Below are 12777 nucleotides of genomic sequence, written 5' to 3'. Positions count from 1 at the left end.
TCCAAAATGGCTGTCTGGCTGCTAAAATGCTGATTTTTATAAGCAAAATGTTATTTGACAAAATCAGAAAGCAAATACATTTCAGACAAAAACTGTGCTATTTCAGATGAGGTACTTGGACTTGAAATCAGCGATGTGGACGGAAAGCAAAAGAGGACACAATGGAGAAAATCCAACACAGTCAAACCTTATCTCTCATCATAATACAGATTTTTGTTATTTTCTCATGGATTTCTTCTATTATTAAAACAGATTCTCCAGTGATTTAACTGTACATGACCATTAATTTGCAGGATTCACAGGAGACAGCTGGTCACATTGTAATGGAAGAGGCACAGATACACAGACTTTGGTCTTCTGTATCTGTCAAACTCCCCAAAACACTTTTGTATTTCATTACACAATCCCTGCCTGCAAAATAACTGGAAACTGGAAACTCCAAAAAAAGAAAACCTTTACTACACTGAAAATAAAATCCTTTAAGATGTGTAGCTTAATATTCCAACAGCAGACATTCACAACTCATTAGATATTTTGTATTCTGATAACCACCCCACTGCTATCACACCACACTCCCTGTCTCATTACCAAGCCAAGGTGACACCTTGGCCTCTGTGTTGAGCATCCAACATACACGCCATCTGGCCGAGCATCATCTTGTCTATTTACTTTTCCATGCACACGCGCAAACAACGATTGACTTCTACATATATATGAACACAGATGCACACCTGTCAGTGCAATAGCTGGCTGCCTCTAAGCAGAGTGTATTGGAGTATGCAAACTGACACTTGGCAAGGACAGAAATATTGTATATAAGGTGCATATAATTTTGTGCTCGTTTTGCAACATAGATGTCAATTGGGATACTTAGCTGTCATCACAACACTTCACTGTGCCAACAAGCACCGTAAAGAACTGGCTCGCAGTGGTGGTACTTATGTATCTATGGGGACATTGGACCTGGGCACAAGGCCAGCTTTTAACATGCAGCCTGTTCTATTCCTACATACCTAATTTAACATCACAGCATAATCAAAGGGACTTGGCACCACCCTAACAACAGATTTCATAGTTCCCTGTACTAAAATAGCGCTTGTTGATGGGGACTGTAGGATGTGACGCAGGAAGCATACAATACCACACCTGCAGTGGAGGATGGCTTCCTGTTTTCAAAAGTAAACTAATTAACAGAAGCTTTTGAACATGTGACAAAGTGAGGCACTTTCTTCAAGGTTCTCAAGAGCTCTCAGTGTGTTGTTCTTATTCAGTCTCAACAGTCATCGGTGCCCTGCAAAAACAGCTTAGAGTAGACAGGTCCATTATGTATGTTGGCCACTAGATTTCCTTCTCCCTGACTGCACCACTGCACATCAGAGTCCATGTTTGCTGCAGCTTGCACAGGCCACATCTTTGAGTTAATCTTGAGGAAAAATATGCAGACTGTCTAACCAATTAGCTCTGTGGTCTAGTTACCATGTCATGGTGAGAACATCAGTAGCTGTTCCAGCACTGTGTATTCAGTATTAAGTGCACTTCAGAGATGACGCAAAACTTGCTTCTACATGAGCGCAACAAACCCCAAATGCAAAATCATTAGCATGCACAGTAGCCCACTGAATAATTCACAGACGAGAAGTTGAACAAAATATTCTCTTGCCTCCTATAATGTTTGAATCAAACGATTTTTGGATGTATTCATATCATTATCTTATTTATTTATTCATGATACTTATACATATATAAATGCATAGATAATATTCATATTTAATGTGTAATCAAGTATCATCATGGCCAGGTCATAACTCAAAAGCTTTTATTGCTAGAAAATCATTTATTAGCTTCAAACTAAAGCATGAATCCATAGCCCACATAACCAAAGATATGATGTAGGATGTCACATTAAAAATGAATCCTTCAGTAAAGTAACCGCATACTGCTTGTGGTCCCATTTCCCTCTCTCCGAGTTAGCTCACATGATGAGTTGTTTTCTTTAGTAGATGAATCTTTGAAGTGGAAGGACAATCCACTGTGCTATGAACCCGGCAATGACGAGAGTGTTTGTCATCATTTGTACCAGACGTGTTTGTTCATATTAACAACTCTCAATTTGATATCTTTCCTTTTGATATCAAATGAGAAAGAGATATCCTGGCAGTTCAAGGTGTGCCCTGGCTGTCACTGGCACAGTGGCACAGTGACCTTGGTAAAGGCAAAGGTCAAGTTGCCTTTTGAATGTGCTGTGCAAGGAACGCCCACTTCATTACATCTGACACATATTCATTTGCTCTCGTTCTGAAGAGAATTTGTTATTCAAAGTCAAGGTCACTGTCACTGCACAAAAACACGTTTTCGGCCGTAACAGACAAAACCATCAGCTCATTGTGATACAATTTGAAACAAATGAAATAAAATGATATAATTATAACACCCTTTATCCAAAAAATGAAAGATGAACTTCACAGTGACATCACAAGATTACCGCAACAGGGAGCAGAGATCGTGACCGTATTTCCTGCAACTTGGCTGAGGAATACAACCACGAGGCTGCCATTCTAGTTTTCCATTACAATACATTGCTGACTTTCACTGCAACAGATACTATTCACCTCACAACTATAATGACCAACACAAGAACGTGATACAAGAGAAAACATGTTATAATTCATTCTATAACTCTCATTGCCTTCCTTCTGCTTGCTTGTGTGCAGAGGCTTATTGCCTTCAGTTAGTTTACAGATGCCTCTCCATCATCATTGAAGCAAATAGCCTCATGCATAGTTGTATGGCCATTTTGAAAAGGGGCTCCCATAAATAATAACTAGGAGTGAAATGGAAACTATGGGAAAAGCTGTTACTTTTCACCATGCCATGTCTATCTGTGTTGTTCACAATATGCTGTGTCTGAAATATGCATGAGGCAAAATGTCCCCGCTACGGCTGCAGCGGCGCAGTGCTAAAGAAAAGAGGGTGGGGAGGGAGAAAGAAAAAAAAAGATTGATTTTTTTTCATGCTATGAATCTTAGAAATGGGCCAATGTTATGACATTTGTATCCCCGACTTCTTTGCAGTTGCTGTTCGTGTCATTTGTGAAACTACAATGGCTGGTGTTGGTGGTGTGCCAAAGGTTCAAATGTCCTTCATTTAATATTCAGGAAAGAAGTAAAAAAAAAAATAGCTTATTTATTTATTGTAATGCTAGAGTCATGAATATGTATGAGCAGCTATCAATGCTGTCACCTTGAGCAGAGGTGCATGTATGTGTGCGTGTGTGCGTGTGCAGATTTGACTTTAGGTGGGTGGATGCTGATGTGTGTGTGTAAGTATTTGGAAAAAACAAAAGCCTGGAAAACTGTTTATACAATCAGCCAAGGTCATACTCTCCATCTTTCTTTTTTTCTTTTTTAGATTTCCCTGACCAGGCAACAGACAGGCTATTCAAGCACTGGGCCTATTCAACAGTTAATGAATCCTCTAATTCCCCCTATTTACTGCTGGTGACACTAATCTTACAGAGAAACAAAAAGGTACTATTTACGAATTATATTTTTAAATCGTCAACTATGGCAACTCTGTCGTGGTTGAAAATCAGACCTGAGGCAGATGAGCCAGATTTAAACATTTTATATTTATACTTTTCTGATGTATTGTTATGTGGTTGAGTGATGCGTGGCCTCTTCCGTTAAAACATCCAGAGCCTCTTTTTAGTGCCAGTTCATCACTGACTCTATACATCAATGTTCATATAGGCCTATTCTTAATTTGATTAATTTATACCTTGACTTATTCAGCTGTATTCCACATGCCAGCAACTTAAAATCAAACACTGTACAGACTAGTAAGACTTCTAATTAATTCTTGTAAAATTAGGCTTAGCTTAATTTAATTTAATTTAATTGCTGAGTAGCTAGGGTATGTTCCCCATTTATCTTTTTGACAGTACTCAGGAGACTGTAGTTCCCCACTCTGTATAACGTTGAACCCTGTTGTTGACCTTTAACCTTACAATAGTGTCTGCTGATGTGGTGATTACACTCCTACAGCTTCCCGCCACTGCAGATTATCACCTGACTGTAAGTAAATGAATATTCCATGGATGATATGTGATGGTGCCTGCATCTAACATCATTAGGTATCTTTACCACAGGAGTATGATGAACCATTATCTAGAGTTTTACTGTACATCTTCAATAACAATTGCTTCTCGCACTGTCCTACATGAAAACTTCCACAGTCTTGTCTTATAACAGAGCATGCTTTTCTTACGGTCCGACAGTTGCTTTTGCTGATGTTGATTTTTGCTGTTTACTGACTCCAGTGTTATAACAAAAAACTGCCATTGGTGAGAATCGAATGGCAATACATAAAAATCTGCTCTGATGATAACAAATATCCACAATGTGTAATATTAGATGTAGGCAGAGAAGAATGTTAAGGTAAATTAAAGACTGTGCGGTGACATGGTATCTTTCATACAGGTAATCCTCTGGGAAAGACAAACTATCCAAACGGGGTCTAATCACTCACTCTTGACTCAACAGCCTTTGAATAAGTTGCGCTTTGACGTCCAATACTTTATTCACAAAAGGACACAACATGTCTCTCCCTCCTGCTACTTGCTCAGCTGGGGATCAACCTTTGTTTTCATAAGTTTGAGAAATTTCCCCAGTTATGTTGATTTGTGACAGCTAGGAAAACATTAGTAGGTCTACTCTAATCAACACAATTCATGTTAAGTCACTCTCCTAAACTTGGAAAATTTGAGTTTTATGATCCTGTAATGTTTTCCTGTGACACTATTTGAGAGTATTTGGTTCCCACTGTGGACATGTCTAGATCAACATTATGGCCTGTACAGTACATGCCTCTCCTACTGAAACATAAAGTCAACACTTATCTAAGTTTTTTATGGACCATACCGTTTTATGGGTCCTCATCGTCTCTCTCTTTTAGTCTGTAAGTCTCTTATCAGTGTTATTATGTGTGTAATGTGTTATTGCACAAGATAGTTTGCTCTAACTCGACCCAGAATTGTAAAATTCACCCCCCTGGAGCTCTTTCACCTAACCCCCACAAACACCGTTTCTACAGGTGTTAGAGAAGGGTTGTGTCGTTTTGGGTTTTGACCAGCAGCTAAAGCTCACTTGCACTCTGACAGTGTTGTGTAACTTTGATTTATAAAATCTATGGGGAACTTTTGAGTTAATCTAAAAACTTTTTTATTGATGTTCCCAACCAAAGCCTCCCTTGCAGTAGTGCAACACTATCCAGCTCTGTTTGCAGTCAGGAGGGGAGCTCAGTGTATGCTTCCAGCATTGCAAAATGAAGAGCAAAATAGGAAGTTGTGTAAAATTAACCAGAACAGCATAATGTTTGCATTCCGTTTTTTGGGCATAAAATTATATTTGTTTTCTTCCCCAGTAAATCTATGTATGCAACCATATTTTAAATAATAGTCTGCAATTATTGTGTCAGTAACTGAGTTAAACAAAATTGCTATTAAAATGCAGAGAAAGGATTTGGCCCAGATTATGTATATTCTATTTCTCTGCATCCCTTTTTATTTGTTTTTGTTCCAGTAGTTGGCCTTAAAGTGGCATGTCCCCCACCAGCCCACCAGCCAGCCCAGCAGTCAGCAGAGATAGTCAGCCAAGCTTTGACACATACCCTGTCAGACAGAACAGAGCTTAACATTCACCTGACACACACACACAAACACAGCCATATCCATGAATTCATCTGCACAGACACCCACACACACACACCACACTAACCTGAGAAGAAACACCACTGCAGAAAAGTTAAGCCGTGAATGGAGGTGACAGAGCCCCTCAAGGGAGACCCAACACAAGAAGGGCCATGCCTATTCTTGCCTTCCATTTCCACCACTCTCTTTGTTTGTCTTTGTGTGTATGTGCGTGTATGTGCGTGTGTGTTTGTGTGTGTGTCGCCTCCCACAAGATTCTCCTTCAATGACTACAAAACTGGGACAAAGCCCAAGGAGTAAGCAAGAGGAAAGGACAGAGAGGGGAAGTGAGATGTGGGAGGGTGAATAGGTCAGGATGGATAGAGAGACAGACACAGACACAAGGGAAAAGGCTAAATTGTGCAGTGGGAGATGAAGACGGATGGAGAGAGAGAGAGACATGGGTGAGAAGACAAAGAGATGAGGGAGAAGGGGAATCATGGAAGAAAAACTGTGAAACAGACAATTTCTGTAAAGATGCCTCCATCTTGAAGAAATTCACGTCTACAGTAGAACTTCAGTTGTAAACCCCTCTGGAGTGAAGATGGCACACAATGTCAGAATAATGCAACATGTAGAAATATATCCAGAACTGTTTGAGATATTAAACAGTGTGCATGTACACTGGGAAATGGCCTAGTTTGCAGTTTAAATGGCCTAGTTTGGGTTTTAAAAGCCCAGTGCTTAATTCAACCTAAACATATAGGGCAGTGTTTCCCCTAGGTTGACTGCTTTGATGGCGCTTTGGGGGGGTGGGGCTTTTCTTTGTCTAGTAGGAGAGTGGTACAACCATCACCACTGTCATCAGAGCTTTTCAAAACCACAGATATTTTGCTGTCTTTCAGACGTTTGGGGTCAATTTGTGTCACCCCCCCAGCCAATGGTAGAACTACAGTACCATTTAATGGATGTCTAACCCACCACAGACAAAGATATTTGTGTTGTCTTGTGCCATGGGCTGGTAGGGGCCACACAAATGAAATGTGTTCCAATAACAAAAGTGAAAATGAGAGAAGCTGGTGCTGAATGGAAAACAAAACCAAAAAAGAAAAAGTCCAACTCAATGTGCTTGACACAATGCCTCTTAAAAGTCCTCCAGGATTGATTTTCTGACATTTGGGATTTTTTTTTAAACCCTAAGCCTTTTTGTCATCTCCTCCTGCCTGAGTGTCAGTTTGATTGTTCCCAAATTGTCTCTGAATCAAGTTTAAATAAGTATACATAAATCTCATTGATATCTTGTTTTCAATATGAAAATAATAAAAATGAAAAAAAAAAATGCACGCGCCTCGGGGCTTGGCAAAGAAATTACCATAACTCATTTACAAGTTTACAAGTATTAACTAAAATCTGAAGTGACATATTGATTGATAAGCATGGATATGTCCTATTCATAATAACTTACATGAAGTTAGTTAAAATTTGTAATGATGTACAAATTGGTATTGCATGGGTTAATTTCAATCTGTGGAAAGTTAACTTTGAGATAGCTCTTGGGCAAACTTGTTCAACATCTATGCTAAGTCTAGTTCTGGTTGCTCCCTCTGATATGAGACCACAGTGTCGTTGAGCCCCGACCTCTGACAACTAAAATCTATTCAGTTCATCTCTAAGTCCAACTAGACATTTGTGCTAAATCTGAAGACATTCCCTCAAGGTGTTACTGACATATCACGTCCATGAGAATGGGAATGACAGACAGACACATGGACAGAGAAGCGGAAGAGATAACACCTCCAGCCGTGGCTGTCGCTGTCACACAGGCGCAGCAAACAACTGACATACTCGACACTGGTCTGTCCTGATACTGTCAGCTTGTGATGCTTAATATATTTGTTATTATTCAAACTGTTATAATTTGATACCTGAACTTTCCTTCACCCACTAACATGTACATCTGCATCAGCCCCTGTTTTCCTCTTACCCATAATGCCTTGTGACAACCTGCAGAGCTGAGGCATGAACATGCCTGCAGTCAGCTTTGGGTCGAGGTGGAGACAATGATAATAAAGGAAGGGGAGACAAAATGATGGAAAAATACAAAATGCACTAATTGCTTTCAGGTGTATAGGGAGTGTATGTCAAAGGCTGGGTAGCATTTATACAACCCCACCGCTAACATGACTGCTGCCAGTATATAAGGAATGTAAACCTGTTAGATTTTTTCTGAAAAAGGAGCCAAACCTATTAATGCATAGCATTTGCCGTTATCTCCGAACAAGCAGCTGCACAAGACCTCTGCCTCAATAATATTTCAAAATTTTAATATGAAAGTTCTCAATCAAAACCCAAAGCCAAACACTTTGTAGCTGAGTTTTGCTGCATGGAAGATGGATATATAGCCTATAAATATTTTTGAAAATAAGAATAAATAAATAAAAATATGGGGGAAAAAATCAAAACAGTGAAATATTTATTTTGCAAAAGGAAGCCACACTCGAGCAGTAGACCCGAAGCACATCCATGTCTTCGACTGACAGCTGTGAGCTTCCATCCCTGACTCTGACCTAATGTGATTGGTTAGAAGGGCGAGGATCAGTCAGAAACTATGTCTGCACTGCTGCCATGCTGCTCAATGAGTCTGATCACAGACGCCCCTGACAGCCCCTCTCTGCATGAAGATGTTTTCAGCTGAGACATATTCACACATAACACATTCACTAGCTTTAATAAAAACAAACACAAATATGGTTTAGATGAGGTCATATCTGATCAAGGAACTAAGAATGGTTTGCTGTCATCTTCCATTGAATATTTTTGATTCTACACATTTCGCTCAAGAACAGAGCAGCCCTATAGAGCTCCCAGAGCTATTAATATTCTCCACATGACTCACACATCAATCATTTGTGCTTGAAAAAGCAAAAGTTTTCCTCTTCAAATACTCTAGGCTGTATTTTGGATTAAGAAAATGTTGTGACAAGGTGAGTGAATCACAAATCATGCTCTAATTTAACAGTAGGGGAGACCGGGGATGGTTGTAACATGGGTCAGTTGTTACACTTCCAATTACTCCAATCAGGTACAAGTTAAGAATCATCTGATTGACTTTGTATATGGTCAGTTTAGTCTTTCTTCCATATGTGAAAAAGTAGCACCCTGTGGCAGATACAGCCAATTTTAGAAGGGAAATATAATTTTGAGGCATGAAAGTATTTCCCCCCCTCCATTTATTTTTGTCATTGCCTGCTTTGTAGTTGTTAGCCGTGAGGTACAGTAAGCAGGATCATGGCTACAAGGGTCTAGGTTAGTTGTAACAACAAGAGTCTGGGTTAGTTGTAACAGCAATGTAGTATGTTAACCTACTCCAACCCAATTGCATTTATGTTTTCTTTGAATTGCAGTATGCCTAGGTCTTGAAAGACAGAGACGAAAGGGTTAAGGTTAGGATCAGACTATGGCTGACAGTAACTAATATACTGTACTTGAGACACGCACACCGACACCAATTGTGTTAAAAAGTAATTTAAATGTTGAATAAAAAGCTTTCAATATGAAGTTTTTGTACTTATTTGATAAAGTTACATCACACCCCAGGGTATTTTACCATGTTACATTGCACCCATGGTGGGTGAATTGTAACCTTTCACTCTTTGTGTTTGAGACTAAACCACCTCATATTCTGAACGCACTGTCTTAAAAGAGCTCCAAGATACACACAGAAGTGTCAAAAATGTTACAACTACCCCCATCTCCCTCATTAAAACATTTTGATGGACTAGAAAATTGTGATATTAGTAATTAACTACTATCCTGTCACTCCATGTTGTGTTTAGAAACATGAACAATGCATATATAATAGCGTAGCTACAGTTCAGATATTGGTCTCTGAAATTCATATACAAGAGTTTTCGCTCATTTCACTCACTTCATTTTGTAGTTTGAATATAATGCATGACGATTAGACCCACGACATATCTGCAGCAGTTTTTGCAGCAATGTGACTGATCTCCCAACATAGATGTTCTTTTTCTCTTGTCTATCATGATTCTGTGTCATTTTTCTTTTTAAGCTGTCATGAATGCGAGGTGAATTTCTACAGCATTTACTGTATGCATCTGTGAATTATAATTACATGATCTTACAGAGAACACCATCCCAGCATGTGATAACTACATGCCTGGACTCCATCCAAGACACATCAAAAAACAGTTCTTTTAACAACAGGAGACTTCTTTAGACCAGAACAGCAGAGAACAACAGGGCTTGCAAGGACCAATGCACGACTTCCACAGCAATTATACTCCGCTTTTGTGTCCTGGTTTCACTTTGTTTTTGTCCTTCTAACTTATGCCTCCAAGTCTGCCCCTTTTTCACTGCTCCTCATCACTGCCCATCTCTGTCTCTGGCTCTCTTCACCCTGTTAACTTTGTTTCTCCTTCATACTTCTGCACTCTGCCATGGCAGAGAGACAACTAACAAAAGCTCAGCGTCTTATCTTGGTGGCAGGTGTGAATGTTGTTGGAATTCCTAATTTACTAAAACAACAAAATCCCACACCTATGCCACTTTGTCAAACGCCAGTTCTCCATTGCTCTGTCTATGTAACTGCTCAACCTTATGAGAACTGACCTATGGATTTAAAGACTTTTTTCTGAGCATAAGTAGACCTTCCACATGTCAACCCAAATAAAGGAAATCTAGGACTCCACATGATGATTCTTCACCTGCGGAGCTTCTGTGTCTAACCTGTAACATCAGATGTAAACTGCTCAATTCATCACTAAACAGCTGTACTGTTGTGGCACTGAAAGTGCTACTTTCTAACAGAGTTCTTGATAATGTATTTCCTGCAATCTAACCCTGTTACCGAATGCATCACTGTGCACACATCTAGCCATGAAATTACCCTGTCACTCAACATGATCTGTCCACTCACTCCGTGCACCACTGGCTAGACATTGTGCTACTGTGTCACTGATAATGACTGATGTCCTGAGAGTATCCAAGAAACAGGCCTCTGTATGGGGAAAGATCCAGAAAACTGCACAATTGACTGTAGATTGCAGATTACAGCCTTTGAGATGTATGTAGATACCATTATGAGAATAGCATGCCTATACTGTAACTAAATAACACTGACAGTGCTTGTGCAATGACTCAGTCACATCATATTGTTTCTGTAGATTTCCATTGGGCACATCAAGATGATGATTCCCCCATGGTCCAATATTGACAAAACCCTTGTGGCAGACTAGTCTATTGTTTGTAATATGCATTTGAAAGAAAAAGTTCAGCCTTAAAAGGAAAATACATGGCTGGTGTCAGTTTTACTACACACTCTGGTATTCAAATCATGTCTGAAAGTGGCCTAGTGTGCCACCCCTGCACCGACAACTCCATCACCAGATGAGGACATCAAAATTAGATCAGATGTATTGTATTTTTTAAGTCATAAATTGGAAAGTCAAGTCTGACCCAGGTCACGCCACGATGATACTTTCCTCCTTGTTACTTTCTCCATTAGCACATATGGTTGCCATTGAAAACTGTGAGGTGTGAAATCAAATACCAGTGCAATTTTAATATAATATAATATAATATGATATGTTATGCATTACAAGTTATTGCAATATAATAATGAGCTAGGGCAGATTACACCTACAGAAATGACTTGGATGAACTAGACATGATGAAATTTGACCACGTGCTTGCAAAGATTCATCTCTGCCAGCTCCTCAGTGATCATGTAAGACAGGTGTGGAGGCGGCTGATACTCATGCTGGTATAACATCTTATTAAAAGTGTACCCTGCTTACAATTGGCTGCACAAAATATTATAAAAAAATCCCTTTTCTGAAGATTTAGTGTTGGTCTATCATACAGCTACAATATGTGTCCCTGCCTGCACAAAGGATGTGCAGGGATTTTATGGAAAGCTTCACTTAACTAACCAAAGAGACCCCCCAGTCTCTTAAATGATTGTACCAATAATTGTCATACTTGAAACCACTCAGTGCCCTGTAAACATTTGTACTCATTTATTCTCTTACTTAGTTTGTTCAATTTGTTACCCATCTGCAATAATTGTATTAAGCTTTCATTTGCACAGACATTAGCAGGAACACGTGTCTTCTGACGGAGTACTTTTTAAAAGGCTAAAAAAAAAATCCTCTGACACTGAATCACTATGATTAGAATGTTTCATACCTGAAGTACATCAGAAACTACTTTTCACATTACATTCAAAAATATTCCAAGTGGCCTACATGCATTAATCTTAATTTATGTATGCTTTAATTACCTGTGGCTTACTGCATAAGGCTGCATAAAGCTTAACTTAATGAAGTATTGCTGTGACGGCGTTGTATATAAAGTTCAAAGTGGTTCCCTGATGTTTCACAGTTTTTTTTTTATCCCCCCCACCCCTCCAATGCAGAGCCAGCGGGTAGTAAACAAAGAGCAAAGAAAGAAAATCCAAGCAGAGCAGGCTACAGGCCACAGATCCGCCATTGTGATTTTTTTTGTGCAACATACATTGTTTTCTACACTTAATCTCCCTTTTCCATAAAATGAAAAAAAGAGAAATCCACACGAGATTGTCTGGGTTTTATAATAATGATTCTCCATGCCGTATGACTAAAATGTAAGCTTTTATAATCTCCCATTTTAAACACATTTCTACTCTGCATATCTCTGGGAGAGGAGAGGAGAGGAGAGGAGAGGAGAGGAGAGGAGAGGAGAGGAGTTAGAGTCTACATGTATCTGTGTTGTAAGAAGAGCAGGATCGTACACTAAGTGATAATACAGACTGCTGCCAAGACAATGACATTAACACCCAGACCTTATCAAGGACACTGTCAGCATCTCTCCCTCTCTCTGTATCTGTCTTTTCTCTCTCTCTCTCTCTCTCTCTCTCTCTCTCTCTCACACACACACACACACACACACACACACACACACACACACACACACACACACACACACACAAACATATACACACATAAAAGATATGCACACATCCAGGGAGTGAGAGGCTGAGAGACAGAGAGGAGGAGGAGGGCATTATCTTGATGAAACAGTACTTGATA

General features: G+C 39.5%; 1 protein-coding gene across 2 annotated transcripts in view; it reads right to left on the bottom strand.

Moving 5' to 3' along the window:
* nlgn1 (neuroligin 1) overlaps window positions 1-12777 on the bottom strand; it is a 328368-nt gene that overhangs the window by 274811 nt on the left and 40780 nt on the right. The gene's annotated exons all lie outside the window — the stretch shown is intronic.

Source organism: Trachurus japonicus, chromosome 4, assembly GCF_045865225.1.
Source record: "Trachurus japonicus isolate A0001 chromosome 4, Traja_1.0".
Lineage (NCBI taxonomy): Eukaryota > Metazoa > Chordata > Actinopteri > Carangiformes > Carangidae > Trachurus > Trachurus japonicus.
The sequence above is the reverse complement of the archived record's forward strand: the minus strand, read 5'-3'. Positions and strand labels throughout refer to the sequence as shown.